Genomic DNA, 21,663 nt, shown 5'->3' with positions numbered 1-21,663 from the left:
AAAGAAGTGATATAGTTACTAATATAAATATATATAGTTATCTATAAAAATATCATATACATAATGGGATATTACTCAGCCATAAAAAAGAATAAAGTCTTGCCATTTGCAACAATATGGATAGAGCTACAGAGCATGATGCTAACTAAGCCAAATAAGTCTGTCAGAGAAAGACAAATACCATGTAATTTCATTCCTATGTGGAATTTAAGAAACAAAGCAAACAAGCAACGGGGGGGGGGGGGGGGGGGGGGGGGGGGGGGGGGGGGGGGGGGGGGGGGGGGGGGGGGGGAGAGACGAACCCAGGAAACAGACTCTTAACTACAGAGAACACACTGATGGTTACCAGAGCAGAGGTGGGTGGTGGGACAGGTGATTTCACAGGTGAAGGGGGTTAAGAGCACACTTACCATGAGCCCTGACTAATGTATAGAATTGCTGAATCACTATATTGTATACCTGAAACTAATATAACATTGTATATTAACTACACTGGAATTAAAATTTTTAAACTTAATAAAAATAAGATAAAATCCCAGCAGAGCCAGAGTTTTGTTCTTGACCACTCTGCCTCTTCCCTTATGTCTAAAGAATGCAGCCCTCGAACCCACGCACCCTGGCAAGGCGGCCTGTCCTTTCTTCCTCCTCTTCCTCTGTCATCTGTGAAAAGGGAGGCTGCAAATCTCAATTCCTTTCTCGTGAATGCATAGCAAAATCCCAAGACTTCTGTCCACACAGCACACCAATACCAGAGGGGAACAGTTCTGGAGTAAGCATCTCTATTAAGCCATACAAAATCCAGGCTTCAGCTTAAACTTTTTACACAAAACCCCTCTAATATCTCTGCCACCACATCAGACAGAAGGTGTGAAGACACGCTGCCTTGTTTGCAAACCATACTAATGTAATCATGATAAAAATTGTCTTGGTGTGCCAGTCTTAGCCATTAAAAAAATAAAGAAGAAGAAAATCCCAGTAGGTATTTTGGGCTGCTTTAAGCAAAGAGAAGCTATGGACTCCTTTTTCTAGAGAAATGAAATCCTTTGTTTATTGTAATTAGCAGCCAGTATTTTGTCACCTGAACAATAACACTAGGCCCGAGTATAGATAGTGTAATTACAGAGAATTCTAAAGGTCTCTAAAAATATTTCATAGTGACATCAAGTCAAATCATGTCTACCTCTATCCCTGACACACACACACACACACACACACACGCACATGCACACAGAACTCAAGGACATCTCGCTCCCTGATTTAGCTACACAATTTCCATTCAGACTGGGGAAAGTCACATAGGTAACACCCCATTCAGTTCTTTGAATTTTTATGAATAAAAAAAGAAATCTGTAAAGCAAATCCTGTGATTACAAGCATTTTTAGCACAGAGCACCAGACAGCAGTTCCTGGAAGGGCCCCTTGAATACAACATCGTTCAGGCTCTAGGTATTCTGGGCTCAGCAGTGGGGCGAAGGTTGCGGTCACCTGGGTTCATAGTGGCCCCTCTGGGCGGGGAAGATGCTCCCTTCCCCATTTCAAAGGGCACAAGAGCTTCCCAGCCCTCAGCCCTCTCCCCGTCCTCCCAGACGCCAGGTTGCCACGGGAGATGAAGCTTTCTGGCTATTTCCTGGGCAGCAATCCCTGCCGGCGTTCAGCCTGGGGGAGCCCACACTCCTTCCGTGGCTCCCTGTCAGGACTGCAAAACCCCACCACACTCCCGAGGCATGACAGAGCCAAGGAGCATGCACACTGGGGACTGTCATGCCTGGGGCCGGGGGTGTGGCTCTGCTTTCGACCGGGTTTGAGACTTGGGGACTGGGCCCGGCCCTCTCTGAACCTCAGTTGCATCATTAATTAGATAGTGACAATAGTGCTTACTTCATAGGGTAATTGTGAGATAAAAGTGTTCTCACCACAAATAACATCTCTGTTTCCAGTGATGATGATGATGATGGGGCAGAAAGAAACTTTGGGAGATTTTTATGGCCTGAAAGTGGTGATAGTTTCACAGATGTATATTTATTCCCAAAATTATGGAGCTGTGTACATTAAATACGTACAGCCTCTTAAGCATCAGTCATAGTTCAATAAGGTAGTTTTTAAAAAAATAAAGAAAAACATACATAAAAATATTTGGTAAATGTTCAATTTCAGTCTTCTTGGTTTCTTTCCCCTCTTATGTAGTTTTCCCTTCTTTTCCTAATGGAATTAAGAAGTGAAATGGTTGAATAACTATCTTGACAATAGTCTTTGGCAAAATTCTGGAAAAGGTGAAGTGAAAAAAAGATGGAATGCTGCCTATAGAACATTAGAATTCCACTGGCCTGCAGCTAGCAATGGAGAGGAAATCCACATGTGAGGAGGGAGGCTTGGGCCCTGAGGTTGGCCATCTCCTTGGGGTCTTCGGGTGCCATCCACGGCCAGCCTCACTGTTTTCAGGGGCTTGTCCCTCTCCTTTGTCCTCCAGCCCAGGCACGTGCCCTCCACCAGTCCCTTGTGACAAGGCAGAGGCCCAGCCAACAAAAGTTTTAGAAGATTACACTAAGAGCAAGGGGCTCAAAAAGATAAATCAACAAAAATAATAAGCACTCAGATCATCTGGCTTACACAATGTAGTTTATCCATCTTTAGTATTTGGCGTCAATGGGGAGGTCTCCCTGCCTGGCTGCCCTTCTGACTCCATGTGGTGAAGGTCACGTTTAGTCCCTGCCATCCTGGAGGGATCCCGCGAATCTCCATACCAAGAATGGCCAATTCACAACCTACCTGCTACATGTCCCCGTAGGCTGCTCAGGGCAGACATCCCCAATCAACCACAGCACTCTTCCTCATTGAGCACAGACTTGGACACAGTCTCTAGGTATCAACTCCCAATGAGCCAAAGTTACACCAACTTGTCATCCCTGCTTTAGATCCCCAAAGTCCCTATCAAAGAAAGCAGAGTCCCAAGAAAGCCAGAAAACTCCCTATCACGCCTGACTAAGACCCCCTTCTAAGTTCTGGCTCCTGTCCAAAGACTACCTCGTCTCCAGGTGAGTGCTCTTCCGGGAACGACATACATCAGAGGAGCTCACGCCAGCCCACAGAGGTGCCCCTCTTTGCTCACCAACTCAAAACCACACATTCATATGAAGGTCAATAAGAGAAAGGTCCTCACAGGAGTCTCCTCTTATACTTTCCACCTACCCCGCAAGCCCAGAAGCAAAACACCAGATGCCATGGTATTGGCTGGAGATGGACATCTTTATCATGTTGTCATTACTCAAGCTACGGTTACCCTCAATGGGGACAGAGAAAAGAGCAAGCTACTAGCTGGTAAGAAGGATACCTTACAGTGCCCCATACTGTTTTCTTCCCTAAACCCAGATGAATACCTACTAGGAATATGAAGGTTCTTGTTCTGGGGGTGTAGTTACATCGGGGCCCAAGCTATTGGAAGAGAATGTGAAGAATGCTCCCTCCTTTTCCCAAACTTTCCTCTTTCCCCACATATTGGTTCTGGGGAGAATCAAAGGCAAGAATGCCCTCTAAGTACTTTACTTCGGTCATTAAATTTTCACACAAACTCTGTGAGTCATGTATTCTTGAAGTTCATTTTATAGATGAGACAACTGAGGCTTCGAGAGATTGGAAACCCTTCCCAAGGTCACACAGCTTGAAACAGGCACTGTACAGCTTCAAATCTTAATCTCTTCCTATACCATGCTGGCCCTCACGTCAAACCGTGCAAGACACAGCCAGGGGCCACACACAAACCCAGAATGGTCCCAACCAGGGTCCTATTGCCATTTTCCATGGCCTTAAGAGGTAGAAGACAAACTTTGACTCCCAAAGGAGGCTCTGATGACATCATTCACATAATAAAATATTGTGGGGTTGTTCACAGAAATAACGGGTGTCTACCAAATGCTGGAATCTTTTGATGACCCAAGAATTCTAACACTGCCTCTGTGGTCATCAATTTGTTGGGGATAAATGAAAACAATGCCTAATAACCCTTCTTCCAGACCAAAGACTTTAGCCACAACCAACCCATTGCAAGTGTGGGCAGGTTTCATCTGAAATAAATGCCAAATCAGTCCACCTTGTTCCACCTGCATTTCCACCACCCTGGTCCAAGTCACTGTCGCATCCTTCAGAGGCAGTGCAGTAACTCCTCTCCCTGTGTCACTCTGTTCCCAACTCCTGTCCCACAGCTGTCAAACTCCTGGCTTTTAGAAGCCAATGACTGCTGCTAGAATAGAATCCGGGCCCCCTATGATGGCCTCCAAGCTTCCACCTGTTCTGACTCCTGTCCACTCACCTTATATCTGATTTATGTACTTTGTTATCTATTTTTCTCTCTGTTTCCAGTAGCAAGTTTCTCATGGGAAAGGGGACCTTCCTGACTTGTTAAACACACAAGTACACGTTGAATATATGAATGAAGGTTATCTGTGACACATAGAGAAATACAAACTCTCCCCTACAGGCTTGCTCGATGCATTGGTTCTAGGGACTACAGAGGTGTGATAATCTGGAAACCAGAAGCCTTGGGTTTAGTCATTGCACTGCTACTCAAATTCACAGCACGAGACTGGGAAAACCTCTCAACAGTCTTTGGCCTCTGTTTCCCTGTCTGTTAGTTCTGCCTTTTCCGTGAGCAGACGTGATCACCCTCCTGATTCAGCAAACTCTATCGACTATTTGAAAGGCACTCCACTGGGTCCTGGCAATGCCAAGATGAAGGACACCACACTAGCCGAGAAAGAACACACAGGTGATTTGGGGCCAGAGATGAGGCAGTACGTAAACAATGTCTGATATCCTACCATGAGCCCTAACGGAAACCCAGTAAAGATACAACATGACGCGAAGGAGCGAACTGCCAGTTTCATCTGGTACTCAGGGTGGAGGCCACTCCTGAAGCTGGGCTTTGATAACAGACAGGAACTCCCGCACCAGAGGATCAGAGTCGTGCATGGGAACACCAGCAAAGGCATGATGCATCACGCACAGGGAACAGGAAGTGGTTCTAAGTGGCCAGTTATGGAGAGTGTGGAGGGGCACAGGTGGAAAAGGAGGTTGGGCAGGTACGCTGGGGCATGGAACATGGAGCCTCTAGGCCAGTGTAAGGGGTTGAAATCTTAGGACAAGTGTTTTGAGCAGAGGCATGACCTATCTAAGTGTATTTCAGAAAGATTATTCTGACAGCAGCCTGGAGGGTGGATTTGGAGGGAAACGCAGCAGAAACAGGACTGTGGAGAGCAAGCTGTGGTAGTAATGCAGGCAAGCAGGGCGCCGAAAGGAGTCGCAGAGAACTGGAGAGAAGCAGCCCCGGCATGAGCGTTAGGACCCCCGGTACGTCTCTAAAGCCTGGGAGAGTTGAAAGTTCCCAGCTGGGGTGATTGGTTGTTGCTTTTCCCCCGACAATGCATGCAGGAGGAGGATCCAGTTTAGGAAGAAATGTACCAAGTTCCTTCTTGAACATGTGAGTCCCCTCCTACGAAAGCACACGAGTGCAGGGTGTTGTGGCCAAATCCTTGCGTTAGGGTGGCAGGAGGAGCTGGAACTGTGACCAAATCACTGCACCGTCCTTGTTTTGTCCCCTCCCTGGCAGGAGGAAGGCAAGTTATGATTGCCTCTTTCCTCATGGGGGTGTAGCGAGGCTTTGTTTCTCTGTTTCACGGGCTGCGTCACACCCAGATGAAAGGAGCTCTGTGAGGCAGGAGCATAAGGAGACAGGGCACAAAGAAAGGTCTAAAAGGCTGCCTGAAGGGTAGGAGACAGGTTTGCAGGGCGTTCGTTCTGGCTTCATAATGTGATTTAAAGATCCAGAAATGAGAATGAAAAGATACAAGCAGCAGCAGAAGAGAGGGATTCATTCTCTCTCCAGATGGATTAACATTTGGATTGTTTTTCCCAGATGTAACTGGCCAGGATTTAAAACAAAACAAAACAAAACCTACCATGCTTCTCTCTCAAGGGGACAGCATGGGGCGGCAGACCCGAAGGGCTCCGAAAGAGACAGCTGTCAGCTCAGCAGCTCACTGTGAGGACCGCTCTGGGCAGAGGTGTGGAGGCTGGGACCAGTCAGGCTTCAGGCGCCAGAGATTCGGCCCTTCACCAGCCCAGGGAGCCACCGCAGATCCTTCCACAAAGCCCAGATGCCTGCAGAAAATAAAAAGTTTGCTTGGTACTCCGCACCAGACCAGATGGCTCCTTTTCGGATAAGACTTTCGAAGTGTCCAGAGTGTTCTTTCTTCTCAGCTCATCCCTGAAGCAGCCCCTCTGATCGCACTTGCCCCCACCCCCACTCCACAAGCTGCTCCTCCCTGGGGCCTCTGTGAAAATGGGTCAGCCTTGGAGTGTTCTGGAAAAACAACTTCTCCCTGGGCTTACCAGTTTCCGGGAGAAATAGCACCTTCCTGTGCCTGCAGGACTTGGCTCCTTCACATTCACCCTTTCCCTCCATCCCCCTCACTGCCTGGCTTCTAGCACTTGAGTCTTACCCATCCTTCAAGGCCCTGAAAATCACATCGCCCCCCAAAGTCTTCCTAGACTGCCTAGTAGGAGTTTCTCTCTCCTTGTTCTCCTGTTACACTTTATTTGTTATAACCCTGTGTGTTAAGTCTACTTGCCTTCTACTTGCTGTGGCTCTAAGTTTCGCTCACACTCTCGATTTTAAGGCCTTGGAGACCAGAGTTGCACTGGGCTCACTGCATTAGCCTCAGGGCCTGCCACTGCTTAATCAATGTTTGCTGGGTTCATTAGAATAGGTGAGTTAAGAGCTGGAAGCTATACTGTTGCTGTAAGGAGAGGCAGGTGTTCCCAGAATGAGTCTGCTTCTGCTAGAGCTGCCTGGATTTCATAACCTGGCATTATTGCAGGGGGACTTAGGGATGTCAGGCGGGAGCTATGGTTATAGGTCTGGAAACATCCACTGGTCAGGCCTGCCGGCAGGGAGGAAGAACAACATCGTGGCCCTGGGAAGAGTTCTGGCTCAGACAGGGTGGGTCGAATCCTGGCTGCCTGTACCAATTTCGAGCCCTGGAATAACAGGCAAGTGTCTTCTCATGTTCTGATCCTCCATTTAGTCAGCTGCAAAGTGATCATAGTCATTCCTACCTTTGCAGGTAATTGTAGGAAGGTAACTGTAGGTGCGCGTTGCCTGGCACCTAATCGACGCGTACTGAGTTCTCTGACTAACTCATTCATTGATGGAGGATGTAAATGAGGACAAGGCACAGCCTGGAGAAGGGGGATCCACAGCCCATGAACAAGGGTGGTTCTTGTGATACAGGTTAGTGACGATGTCTGGGTGTGGATACATCTGTACGCTGAGCTACTGAGACCTGAATTCTGTCCTAAAAACTCTGGTACCCACGGAATATGTAGAATAACTTTTCTGAGCTTTGACTACACTGGGTCAAAGCTATGCTTCCCACTACCTCCACATGGTTATTGTGAATAATAAACCACCCCAGGCTGTTGAGTCTTTGATGAAATGCAAACATATTGCACAGCCTGGTGCCCAGGCCCTAGTAAGCAAGCCTTGAATAAGGGTTCCTTTTATTACGATCTTTTTTTTTCCCTCTAGACTCTAAGTTCCATGGAGTCAGGAACTATGTCTGTTTTGTTTTGCACCTTGTACTCAGATGCTGAACACAGAACCTGACAGGTTGGGGCAGGGGAAGCTTTATGAATATCTTTTGAAGAAATGAATTAATACCCATCTGGCATTGTTTAACTCTAGAGCATGGAGGCTGTGATGATCCTTAATGTTTATTTCATTCTATGGCATTCAATGATTTCTAGTCAGATGGGGGGACCAGTTCAGGTCAGGAAGTATTTCAGCTATTGAATCTGTGATTGCGTTGCTTCATGAATAAAAATAAATCAACATTTTTTCTCTCTCTCTCAATCTAGTTATTATCTCTGTGCAATAATTGGGGATTGGGAGAAATTCTTGTTCCTTCTTTGTTAGTGTTGACCAACAAACTTGTGAACTTGAATGCATGTTAGCAATTAGTATTGATTAATCTGATTTGCAAGCTTGGGCACATAACTTTACTCTGGAAATCCTGCACATTTTCTTGACCACAGCCACAGACAGTCAGAGAATAAACTGAATCCCTGATCACTATGAGCTTCCTCCGGACCAATGACCCACACTTTTGACCCTTCCCAAACTCATGTCTCCAGGAATGGAAAGGAAGAGAGAAGCCACAATTTCTCAGGTGCCAAACTTTGTGCAAGGACTTTGCATTTCTTTAGTAGTATTTCATGCTGCCCACGAATTAAGTATCTTAGATCTTCTTCTGGGCACGTTTGCCTTCTCCCTCAAAGTCAGGTTTAGCCCCATGACTTGCTTTGGGGATGGACATGTGAGCAGAAGAGATACACATTCTTTCTGGGATAAAGTTTTAAGAGCCAGCATGCTATTTTGCACACTCACTTTCCCTCTCCCATGATGATGTGCCACATGATGAAGCCTCCTTCAGGTTAGGACCCAGAGTGAGGATAATCTGGAACAGAGTGCCCAGCTAATTCTCAAGAGCGAGTGGCGTTAGCAAGAAGAATGTCTTTGGAGGTTTAAGACACTGAAACTTAGGAAGTCATCTGTTACTGCAGCATAACCTGAACTATCCTGACTGATATAATATGTCAGTTCATTTAATCCTCATAAAAAAGATCCATGAGGTGGGTGTTAGGAGATGATTCTTCATGGATCTCATGCATTTCTACATACATGTCTTACAAGCAAAGCTATAGTTCCCTTTATTCCAGAATGTCTTCTCAAGGACATCTGTATAGCAAATGGCCTGGAAAGGTAGAGATAGTATCACCCACCAGAGGAAAAGGCAGGCATACTTACTGCTTGTTATAAACTCAGGATCCCTAAGCCCAGGTCACTCTCCTATATAACACCGCTCACCGTGTGTGTAGGTAACCAGTGTGACAGGCTAACATGTTAGATGGAATAAGGGAAATTAATGTCTATTAAATAACTAGTGTATTTCAAGCACTGTGCTAGAATGCTATTTTCCAGAGTTCTTTAAAAATTAGCATTGAACTATCCCGACTTACCTAGTTTTGATGCCTAAAGGAAGACATTTGTCTCCATCTCGGCATACATCACACCCATATTCAACTGCCTTCTCCCCAGCAAACAGATGACCCGGAGACTGTGTTAAACTGTCGGATTTCCAATAATTTAATGTCCAGGGTACCTTGTGCAGTGATAGGTCTGGGAGCTCTGGAGGTCTCTGGAAGAAGCACAGAGTATGTGTAGAGCCAAAGACCTTGGGGGCACCAAGGGCACTCAGATCCAAGAAGTGGCCTCACGCCATCTCCCTGCCCTCCTGTAGGCAACGCGACAGGATGAAGGGGCACCAGGGGCTTGGCATAACTAGCATAATTGAGCTGCAGTGGGAGTACGCATTTCCCCCAACTACAAAGCCCAAGGCTCTCAGATCCCAGGAAAACTGAGCCAGAGCTTCACGCCTACCCACCCTCAAGCCATCCTTTTCCAGTGGGACACAATGGAAGGGACTGGGGCCCACAGATCTGGGTTCAACTCTTGACTCAAACTCTAATCTACCTTAGTGACATGGGGGCAAGATTTTTAACTTCTCCGAGCTTCAATTTTTTCATCCATAAAGCGGAATAATCATATCTCTAACTTGTAAGGTTTTCATGGAGACTAATGAATGAGATCCCGTATGTAAAGCACAACGTCCAGCGCATAGTAGTCTTTCAATAAATAGCAGCAACTCTTATTACCGTCATCATTTTGTTTTGACTGAGGAGACAGAACATCCCTTCAAACAAAAGAAAATTAAAAACTAGGTGCAGAGCCACTGGCTGAAAGCCAAAGGGGAAGATAAAGCACTATAATTGCCTCTCCTGGGAAAAGCAATAAATCCAGGCAGCTGTGCTGCTCCCACTCTGTGGCGGTGTGAGAGGGGGGCTGTGTCAGAGAACTTCTGTCTCAGAACCTGAGTGTCCACCATGTACAAGGCACTCTCTGGGGGGATGTAAGGGGTGCAACGAAGAGGCAAGCACTGTTCGGCCTTCCAGGAGTTTATTCTCTACAGAGGCTAGCACAAAAGGAGGATTAGATAACAAGAGATAGATAATAAAGGTAGATAATCGTTATTAGCTACCAAGATTGGGACAAAGGGAGGATTAGAAAATATTGTATTATGGGGAAAATTGAGAAAAGGGAAGTGATGTGCACAGGTGTTCATGGTGGCTGAGCTTTCATTCTGGCAACAGGGCGTTAAGACAGGCTTCATATATGGATATTTGGGATGAGTAGATTAAATTTCTTTTTTATTGCTTTTTAATTTTTTTTAATGTTTATTTATTTTTGAGAGAGACAGAGACAGAATATGAGCGGGTTAGGGGCAGAGAGAGAGGGAGACACAGAAGCAGAAGCAGGCTCCAGGCTCTGAGCTGTCAGCACAGAGCCCAACGCGGGGCTCGAACTTGTGAGCTGTGAGATCGTGACCTGAGCCAAAGTCCGTCGCTCAACCGACGGAGCCACCCAGGTGCCCCTGAAATTTCAAGAGTGACATGGGAAAAGGGAGGGCAATTAAGCAAAAGGAAAATAACGAATCTGACAAGGACTGGGCCCATTCGGGAACAGAGAGTAGTATGATTTGGCTGGAAAGTGTTATGGGATAACCAGGAAACAGAGTCTACACAATGGATGGCCTTGAGAGCATGCTTAATCTGGTCCTCAGCGAAAAGTGGCAGCTTAGAACTATGTCTAAGCGAGACGAACCTGGTGGCTCTACATAGGACAGACTGGAGGAGAAACACTTTAGCAGCAGAGAGACCATTTAGGGAAGTAAGAAGCATCTGAGGCTGGAAGAATGGGAGCCCTAGATTGGAGGGGAGCATCAGCAAGGATAGAAAGGGTGAATCCGGGAAAGGTGAAAATTCTATATTCAAGGAAGAGAAGCATGAGGAGAAGCTTAGCAATATCTAAGCCATGTAGCAGGCATCCCTGTGCTGGACCTAGAAAGGTACCGGCAAAGCACTCCTGTGATGTGGTCACCACCCACACGCTATGGAGACCGCACGTTCCGGAAGACTTCTGCTTAACAGGACCAAATTGGTCAAGGATTTAGGGGATGAGCTTAAGCAGTAACTTTCTAACAAATAAGGGGTATTACCCACACAACAATAGACTAAGCAAAGAAGCCAGGGGCTCACCTTTTGTGAAAGCTTTTAAAGCTGGACGTGATGCTGGATGCCATTCCACTGGTCAGAAGACTGAATTAGGTCAACTGGGCTTGCGAGGTTGGCTCGGGCTTGAGCGTCTCCGAACCAGAGTACATGAGGCTTCGTGAGGAGGAGATCCCGAAGGACTCCCCGGTCAGGGCCATTTCCAACAGTCCTCTAGGCAACCCAGGAAGAAAAGGAAGAGGAAATTAATTTTCGATTGACTACAGACATTAAGTATTCGACTACCCCTTTCCCAATGACAGCCCAGTGGGAAATGTTGACATGCACGGCTTTGGCAAATGAGCTTTACAAAGTAAAGCACTGCTTCTTCTTACAAAGCAACTCACAGTTTGAATTGAGATTCTGACATATGTTTATGTTTTGACCCAATAATTTTGCTTCTAGGAATCTAGCCTCAGAAAATGATCAAAAGTACAAAGATTTATATGCCAAAATATTTACAAAGGAGAAAAAAAAATGGGGAAAACACACCGAACGGCAACAATAGGGACAGAGTTAAATAAATGACGGTATGTCTGTTTATGAAATACTTTGTAGACATTAAAAGTCATGTGTCTGAAGAATAAGAGAAGATGTTCACAAAAGAATGCTAAATGGAAAAAGCAGCCTGATAAATTATACATACATTGTGATACCATGATGATTCCATGGTGGAAAAGTAGCAAACTCAGAGGGAGGGAATCGAGGCAGCCTTCCTTCTTCTTACTTTTCTGAACCTTCAAATACTCCTGTAAGTATTTATTAACAATAATAATAATGAACATTGGTTGAAGTCTTAGTGCATGCCACATCCAGTCTAGAAACTTTATACACATATCAAATCACTTAATTCTCATAATGACTCTATCAAATAGGCCCCATTATTAAATCCATATTATAGTCAAAAAGAGTCTTGGAGCCAGGTTCTTTGTTCAAAGCGATCCAGCGAGGACAGGGTAGAGGTGAGACTCGATGTTAGGTCTCTGTGGTCCCAATCTTTCAAACTTACTTCATTAATTCACCTCTAAGATCAGTAAATATACAGGTGGGGGTAATGCTCCTAATTTCAAAAATGTCCTCCCACTGCCCCCACCCACCCCCCCATACACACACACTCTACTTTATAAGGGAATACCAGGTGTTTAGTGGAGGAAAGCCAAACATTCCAGAACTAGACTCTGCTTTTATGTCAAGCCATTCACTTTTTATGCCAATGTCACCAAAACACTGATGATAAGACCTTGTTTTCTGTGGGAGGAACAGGGATTATAAAAGGTCAAAGAAAATGACTTCACATTGTTAGCAATTAGCTAATTAAGTAAATTATGTGAAGTATTTAACACTAGAACTAGTCATTAGAGTTTACAAGTAGATTAAGAAAAAATAGGAATGGATTTTGTACTTTGGAATAAAATGAGATGGGAAAGAGATGCCTTTTTCTCCCCTGGGAACCCTTCTGCTTTGAGAAGTGCAGTCAGGCTCACGGGGGTCCCAGGCCAGCCCCTCGTCAGCTGAGTGAGGACCTCGGCCCAGTCACTTACCTTCTCTGGGTCTCAGTTTCCTCATCTGTAGGGGGAGGTCCAGATGATTTATACATTCCTCGCTCTGATTATCACTGCTTCTATGACAAAATTGTCACTGCTTCTATGACAAATTCTATGACAGAGGACAAACCTGTATCTGAAAAGGTTGGTCGGCTGCCTCCCAGACACAGGAATCCAGCATTTTGCACGACCTTTCTCCTCTAGAAAGAGGACCCCTTTTCTTCTCCCCAGCCCGGCAGCCCCAGCTGAGATCACAAGCCTTTCATCAGAGCTTTTTGTGATAAAGCAGCCGAAGTAGGGGTGAGGCTAGGAGAGAAAGTGGGATCGGGGATGATGGAGAGCTTTTGGGTGCTGTAAGAATCTCTAGACCATATTCCTACCCACGCTTCCTGATTGGAACTGCCCAGAGAACTGTATTCTGATTCCATTGTTATTGTTTCTTTTTCCCCTTTAAAGCACTGTCTATGGGAATAAAGGCTCATAATCTCAGGGATCGCTGAGCTAATTTATAAAATGAGAAAAGGAAGTTATTTTCTGTGCACGTAGCATGATATTCCCCCTGACAATGCACACACTGGGCTGGCAGTGCCTGGCTCGCTTCTCCAGCCCACTTGATATTCTGCTCACAGTGCAGAACACAGGAGGGTCAAGGCCAAACATAGATGATGCACAATAGAAACACGCCAAGAGCAGGCTGTTTTCCGGGGACCAGAAAATGTTACCCTATTACTGTTCAGGGACAGCGAGAAACAGAAAGAGGAGAGGGCCCTCAGTGGTGTCTGAGGGACAAACACCTGCGTTAAATCTCAACAGGATCCACCTGCAGGAACCTCAAAGAACAGAAACCTCTCTCCGAGCCACGCGGCTCCTGGTAAACCAGTAACATCTAGCCAGCCAGGGTCCAGGCACACGAAGGCCCCATGGAGTACGTGGAGATGGGTGAATTGAGGCGGGCGAATATGAAAACAGACAGTGAGTAAAAGATTGCCCGTGGGCACGGACGCTCAGCCAAGGGGAGAGTACATTTCCTCTTCCACAAGCCTCCCCGCTCAACTGAAAGGTTCTTAATGCTAGAGCTGGAGTAAGGATGAGGAGCTCCTGGTGATTCCCATTTCTTGACCGATGCTGTGGACCAGACCTGGTGCTATGGGCCAGAGTTATTTCATCTGAGTTATTTTCAATCCTCACAAGTACCACATGTCATAGTTAAGGAGACCGAGACTCAGAAAGTTTAAGAAACTTGACCAAGCTAACACAGCTAGTAAATCCCACAGCTGGGGGGACTGGAACCGGAGTTTGATTGTTCCCAAACCAGCCCTTGTTCCATTATGCCACATGGTCACCTCCCATCCATATGTCAAGAGCTTGTTATATAGAAAACACAATGGATGGCAGTGTCTGGGGGGGTGGGGGGCGTGGGGGTGGGAGAGAGAGGAAGAGGTCATATGTGTGTGTGTGTGTTTGTACAAAGATCTCCAAACACTGCGTGATCTGAACACAGATCAGTCCAGTGGGGCAAACCGCCCAAACCTCTGCTTGGCCATCTTTCCTGATTCCGAGAATCCTCCCCTGTGAAGGCAGCCAGGCCAAGTTACCAGCCATCACTGCCGGGGCTGGAAGTAGAGGTGAGTGTGACCTACCCCCCCGTGTGTCACATGCTACTCCCACCACGCGGCCACCTCTTCAGCATACTATGCCCGAAAAGCTTCCACGCAGGCCACTGGGCCATCCGTAGACCAGCCTACCACACCAGCTTCCTGAAGCTTCTCTCCGGCTGCCAGGGAGCGGAGGCTTTGGTGAAAAGCAGCCATCACAGTGAGCATCAGAGGGCTGAGGAGGAACCGGGGACCCCGTGCTGCGCTTCAGTCTGCACTGTTGTGCAGCTTGACTTCTTTTAGGCTTGTCTTGGTTTTCCTCCAATCAACCCATGTTACTGGTTGTCACCGCCTTGCTGCGTAAAAGCAGAAGCCTGGGTCTCCTTGCTGCTTCCCCAAAACAAGAGAGAAAATGAAGAGATTAAACAAAAGAAAACAAATGGCGTCTTCCTATGATGTACAGACAGGGTGCCTGCCTATATCGTGGGCAGTTCGAACTGGAACTTTCTGGGAGTGAAGCCCCCCACCCCGCCCCCGGCTATTAATAATTACATCAGGACCGTCAGCACAAACTGGACCGGCCTGTGCAAGACAAGATGTTTCCATGGAATAAGTCTCTGCAAACAGGGTCCATGTCATTGGCTCTTTCCTGGGCAGCACGTAGCATATTAGGAGGTGGTGGTGGTTTTCAGTAATAAACCTATGAAATGAGAAGAAAAGAAACGGGGTTGGGGCCAGCAGAGTAGGTAAAGTGGCCTTTCCTGTCATTATCTTTCCTTGCAAACTGTCAACAGTCAGAGATGTCCCTACACTGGGCCCCACCTTCCTCAAAGCCTTTAAGCTCTTTGCAGGCACCATTCTGAATTAAATTCTCAGGCCAGAGATATTTGCATTGCGACTGTGAAGGAACCCCTGAGGGACAGGAGTGGCTCCAAGCAGCCTGGGACCTGGGAATCCTACAAAAGGTAGAAGGAAGCCTGCTCAAGCTGCCCCCTGCGGTGAGGTTTTTCAGAAGAGAAAACACCTCCTCCCCCTTCCTCTCTTTTCAGAGATTTAAAGGGAATAACCTGGCACTGGTGAATACTGAATCTTTAAGATTAACTGGCTCTAAGTGTTGTCGATTCAGGGTTAATGAGGGCCAAGCTGCTGAGCGTGCCTCATGTGCCAGGCTGGCACCCTCACCCGCGTAGGAGGGAGCCAAGCAGCACCTCTCGGAGGTATAGCCCCAGGGGTTGCAGGATTTTTTACCTCAATACCCAGGGTTCATTGTCGCTCGAAAAATGAACAAGTGGACACAGAATAATAGGCGCAACAGACCAAAGTTTATTAGAGTATAAGATCAGAAAGTAAGAATCACAGGAAAGCTCTCTTTACAGAGAGAGGGCATCTGAAAGTGAATGCCCACAGACTATAGGCAAGGGACTTGTTTTATAGGGTTTGGGGGGCCCCCTTTCCTTCTCCCTTGTTTCTTCACAGGTTCTACCCTTATTGGGTAGATAACTCTACGTGTCTAGTCATCCCTTTCTTTTTTCTTTTTTAGGTTTATCTATTTATTTTGAGGGAGAGAGAGAGAGTGTGCCCAAGCGGGGGAGGGATAGAGAGGGTGATCGAGAATCCCAAGCAAGCTCCATGCTGTCAGCACAGAGCCTATTGTGAGGCTCGAACCCACGAACCATGAGATCATGGCCTGAGCTGAAACCAAGAGTTGGAAGCTTAACTGACTGAACCACCCAGGCCCACTAGACATTCTATTTTGATTGACTCGTTTCCACTGCATGAGGGATGGTCTCTGGCCGTACTGTTCTTTGTGCCTCGCGTGTTGTACGGTCTACTTATTTTTAGTTAGGTCTTTTGTCAAATTCCTGAGGCAAACCTGAGGGGGAGTAGGTGATGTCACAGCTTAAGAGGAAATTTATGCCCGAGGGAGTTTGCTGGAGGTCAGCGGTGCCCAGGAGAAATGTTTTAAAATTTGTGTTTTCCCCCACCCAGGGACCTTCAAGCCCTAGCCTCTCCCCCTCTGCCTACCGAATCCTATCTTTCCCTAGGATACTGAGATGCCCCACCCTTGGCGGGGGCCACTCCAGAATCTGCTCTGTGCTGTTGACAAAAATGAAGTTTCTCTCCCTGCAGGCAATGAAGATGGCCATGCAAACCGGAGCTCTGCGGCCCGGCGACAGCAGAGCAGCACCAAGAGAGAGCTTCCGGGGTATTTCTTAATTGGGCGCTCAGAAGCCAAAGTCTACTAACGGCCGTTTAAATACCAGCACCATTAGCTGTGTCGCTGCAGAACTACCTACCAGATGTGTAACAACCATATTTACTGGTCTTTCTGCAGCTGGTTGTACCTTCTCTGGGCTCATGCCCCATTCGTTCAAATGACTGTTTCCCCATCTGCTTCGAGGAGAGCGCCTCCATACAGCCCCAGGACACGGTGTCCAGTGTGCTCCCAGAGGAGGCCCCGTACAAGACCCGGAGGGGAGCAGTGTAGAGGTCAAATGACTGCTACCATCTGATTTTTATTAAAAACAACATTTAAACAGAACAACCATTCTATTGCCACCAGGGTATTCTATTTTTCTGCTGGGAGAACAAAAGCTCTGTGAATGTTTTATTCAGCAGTAACTAGAACACTGTTATTATAAACTTTCTTTCCCAAACGAATTCCCTGCGCTTATGCTGCCAGAATTCCTCCTCTCCAGGGCAGTTCTGCCTTCACTCATTGACTTCTGAGATCCTTCTAGAAAATCTGCCACCCGGACTCCAGCAAGCAGCAGATGGTCTCAGGGGGGCTGTGGAACTCATTGTGGTGCAGCCCCGCCCAGGATGGCTCTGAGAAAAGTGACAAGCTATGTTTTCATTGGAAAGTAACACCATGCTACGGTCCTTACCATGATTCTCTTCAGGAGCAGATCAGAGCCTGGTGAAAGGCCCTCGGGGTGGGGGAGGGGTGTCCCTATCTTCACTGTCACCTCAGGAGTTCTGGGTAAAGCATCACCTCCAAAAGTCAGCCTGTCAGTCAAGGGCCCTCTAAGTCAGTGAAGGGAAATATCATCCAAGGGGAGAATGTGAAACAGGGTATACCCCAAGTTCTAGAACTTTCTAGATGGTTCCACCAATAGAAATAGGAGCCTCTCCTAGGACACTACTGGATCCCTAGGATGGATTTACCTTTGATGTCGGTACCATTCCAATATCTCTGATGGAGTCTGACAGAGGAACTATACAGTTGCAAAAGCCAGCTTCCCTTTGAAAGTTCATTCAGATTGACCACTGTCAGAGGAGAAACTCTCCCATTATGGCAGCATCAGGCAAAGCGACCACTGGGAGTGAGCATTAAAAAGAAAACAGTGATGAATGACCAGGAGATGAAGGACAAGCTAAAAAAAAAAAAAAAAAAAAGCAGTGACCAGAGACAAAATGGGAACAGCAGGAATGGTGAAAAGCAATGGTCACCGAATAAGGTTGCTGTGCCACAGTCTATTGGCTCTGGTATCAATTCCAACTTGTATCATCTTCCCTGTATCCCAGCAAAGGAAGACTGAAACCACATCTCCCAGTCTCCGGTATGGCTGCATTTCTGGGTCCATGCAGGTTCAGTGAACAAGATCCACTTACAGAAGCTTTGGAAGGTGGAAGGCTTTGCAAGTGTGCCAGTGGTTAAGTGGGTACCAGCAGAGGTGAGGGTTGGCAGCAAAGGGGCTCCACGTGCCGATGGCTGGTACCACTTTGGAGGGTACAAGGATGACACCAGACGTAGTAGCAGTTGGCAAAAAGTGTGACCTCAAAGCCGAATGTTAAATGGCAGCCTCTAGTTCTCCTGCCTCCAGCCTTTCCGGGGATTTGTAAGCACTTGCTTCTCTATGTGAAATCCTTCTGGCAATACCTAGAGTGGTGAGGCAGACTGGCTGAGTGTTCACCAACCCATTTTCTTTTCTCCTGTGCACCCAACTAACCTGTATGTCTCCAAGCCTTCCTTAAGAATTAGGTGTGACCCTATGTTAATGGACTGGGACCCATCCCAATTCATCACAGTTGGACACCACTTTCAGATCTGAGCTAAACAGCCAATACTTCAAAGCTTCCGTGCTTCTCTCCCCTCTGCTTGTGGGATGCAGACAAGCACAGTGACCTTGAAAGCTACGTGTGGAGGCGGGGGAGCTGCAGGATGGAAGAGAATGAGCCTGGGTCCCTGCATCACTGTTTGGAAGAGAAGCTCTTGGCCATCATCATGGCACCGGATAAAACCACAACCAGTCTTTGGGGGTGGCGGGGGGGAAGGAGGTGTTAGAGATGAAGAAGATGTTATAGACACAATGACCAAGAACAAAATGGTGAAAGTAGCGATCACTGAATAAGGGAGAAAACAACACCAGCTACTGCTATGGCGCTAAGTCTCTAAGGCTATGAGGTTTAATATGGCAGTTAGCGGCACCCCAGTTAAAAGACATTCCTGTTTCTGCTTCTGCCCTGAACGGACTGATATCAGCTACCAAGGTGAAAGAAAGTCAAAATAAACCAATACATAAAACATACATAAAACAATACATAAAACCAATACATAAAACAATACATAAAAACATTATAGGCCACAACCAAAAAGAACACGTGAGCTGCAAGAATCTGCCTAAAAAGAGAGATTTGGAGTCAGTTTAAATTTCCTGAGTGAAGCCTCAGGAATGAAGTTCCTTTGATGTCATATTAAACCCTGGCCCACGGTATCATTCCATCCTTATCCTCCTCTGCCTGCCACAAACACTGAGCTCCAGACAAACCACATAGAAGCCCCCAAACACACCACGGGTCTTTCTTTAATATTCCCCAGAGGGGCTGGGCCCGGGAAACCATCCTTCCGGGTTCCAGGCCTAGAGATGGCCCCCAAGGAGAAGCCTCCCTGCTGGACAGATTAAAGGCCATCCTTTTCCACAGCGGACCTTGATTCCAAGAGCCATTCCCTTTGAATGAACTCCAGGAGCAGATGCAGATCTCAGAGACAAGTGGGCGCATCCCAAGCTACAGATGTGAGGCCTGGCAACTGAACTGACAACTCAAATAGCATCTCTCGTCGATGAGCCAGGCCAGCTGGTCTGTCCCACTGGCTGGGAGCGTGCCTTACAAACGTGCCTGCCTTTTATTTTCTGATGTGTCACAATTCACCCTTTTCCTTGTTTCGGAACGTTCTGGAGCACAGGAGGCTAATCATCCCTCATGGTGTGACATCTGTTTGAGATGACCGAGGGCTCAGGCCCAGAACCTCCCTACGTCATTATGAAGGCAGCCCTATAGTCACCGTCGGTCCATCCACTGCCATTTCCTTCTCAGTGGCTCACGAATCAAGAAGAGACGGAAAGGATGTTCTTCAGGCTGGCAATGAAAACACACCCTAAAAGAGAAATAAACTGAACTAAAAGTAGAGTCCAAAATAAATACCCATCCCTGTTCTGAGAAGATGATGTCCTTGTTGACTACAGCAAAGCAAGTAGCAGAACGCATGCATCTATTTTGGTCCCACCCCTGATAAAAACGAGCCTTCATTTAGGCTTTCAGGGGCTCAAAAGAAAGGGAAAGGGGCCTCCGCTCCTGCTGCTGGTGCCAATCTGTGTTTTGACATCAGAACACAATAAACATCGGCTCTGAGGGGACGTCTTGGAGTTGAGGACGAAGAGAGGGTGCTCCCACCTTTGGATCTCTTTCACAACAAAATGGCACCCGCTTGAGGAGTTCCTACTCACAAGTCTTGTAGAGGAGAAGATGTAAATTCTGACCCCAAGGAGCTGTGTATCTTGTCAACCCAATAACCACACTGAACCTAAAATTCATAATGAGAAACGAGGGTAATAACTCTTTGTTGAGGGTAGAGCATGCGCTGAAAACTGTACTAAACACTTTCCATACTTATCATTTAATTTACCCAACAGGACCCTGAGGTAGGTGGTTTTATTCCATTATATAGAGAATGATACTGAGTCTCCAAAAAATTAAGGACACGGTCCCAAAGCCATACCACTTGCGAGCAGCAGAACCAAAAGTCACATCTGGTTTTATTTGACTCCAAATCCTGTGCTCTTAGCTATGGGCATCTTTAATTAAGATCAGAACTCATCTGGGTAGACATGCTTACGGCTCAGGGGTAGAGATTGGGGACCAAATGTTGACTAAGTCTGGGGACAAAGGAAGTTTCAGGTTTGGGGCATGCTGCCAGGTAGGTAGGTTTGATCGACACCCAGAGCTAGGTCCTTCCCATGGCAATTCCAGGCCATGGGGGAACAGGTACAAGGAAGGAGGTCACCAGAGATCTCCCCCAAATAATAAAAATGTAGGGAACCTTGAGAGCAATGCTGTTAACCCCTAGGGGTAATTTCAGTCCACAACTTCTCTTTTTCAGCCTAAAGAAGCCAGACTCAAAAGGCTACATATTATATGATTCCAGAGAGAGAAAAGAGATCAGTGGTTGGCAGGCACCAGGAGATGAGGGTGGGGTCTGACTCTGAAAGGGCACAAGAACACTTTTGGGAGGTGATGGAAATGTTATGCATCCTAATTGTAGTAGCCTTTATACAACTGGCATTTAACTGCACACTTAAAGTTGGCAGATTTGGGACACCTGGGTGGCTCAGTCGGTTAAGTGTCTGACTCTCGATTCCAGCTCAGGTCATGATTTCATGGTTCGTGAGTTTGAGCCCCATGTGGGGCTCTGTGCTGACAGTGTGGAATCTGCTTGGGATTCTCTCTCTCTCTCTCTCTCTCTCTCCCTCCCTCTCTCTCTGTTCCGCCCCGACTTGTGCTCTCTCTCTCTCTCTCTCTCAAAATAAATAAGTAAACTTAAAAAAATTGATATATTTTACCTCATGTAAATTACATCTCAATAAAGCTGATTTAAAATATATACATCCAATTCCCGCCACCACCACCACCACCCCAAAGGGCACTAGCTGATGAATCCTGAGCTAAAGTTTCCACTGTGCAACTGCATCGCAATAAACTCCAGCATCTCAATCCTTCAATTAGTTGTTCAGCCTTCCCAGTAGGGAAATTTCCAGCAGGCAGCCCCTGCATACACTCCTGATACACCACATCCAGTGGAAGAAGGTTCTGAAGGGAAATGTCAGGCAAATGCTTCTGTAGCCATTTAAATAAGAAGCTGATTGCTAGGGTTACTTTGGCTTCCTGCCTTCTTTTCCAGATCTTCAGAGATCATACTATGAATGTGGTAGAACATTCATCTGGAAAATTGCCCGCTGGCCAGATTAAGGTAGCATCACTGTTTTTTAACTTATATCTCACATGACATACTGGTCTTTATCTTCACA

This window comes from Prionailurus bengalensis, chromosome A1 (assembly GCF_016509475.1).
Source record: "Prionailurus bengalensis isolate Pbe53 chromosome A1, Fcat_Pben_1.1_paternal_pri, whole genome shotgun sequence".
Lineage (NCBI taxonomy): Eukaryota > Metazoa > Chordata > Mammalia > Carnivora > Felidae > Prionailurus > Prionailurus bengalensis.
Note: the sequence above shows the minus strand (reverse complement) of the source record.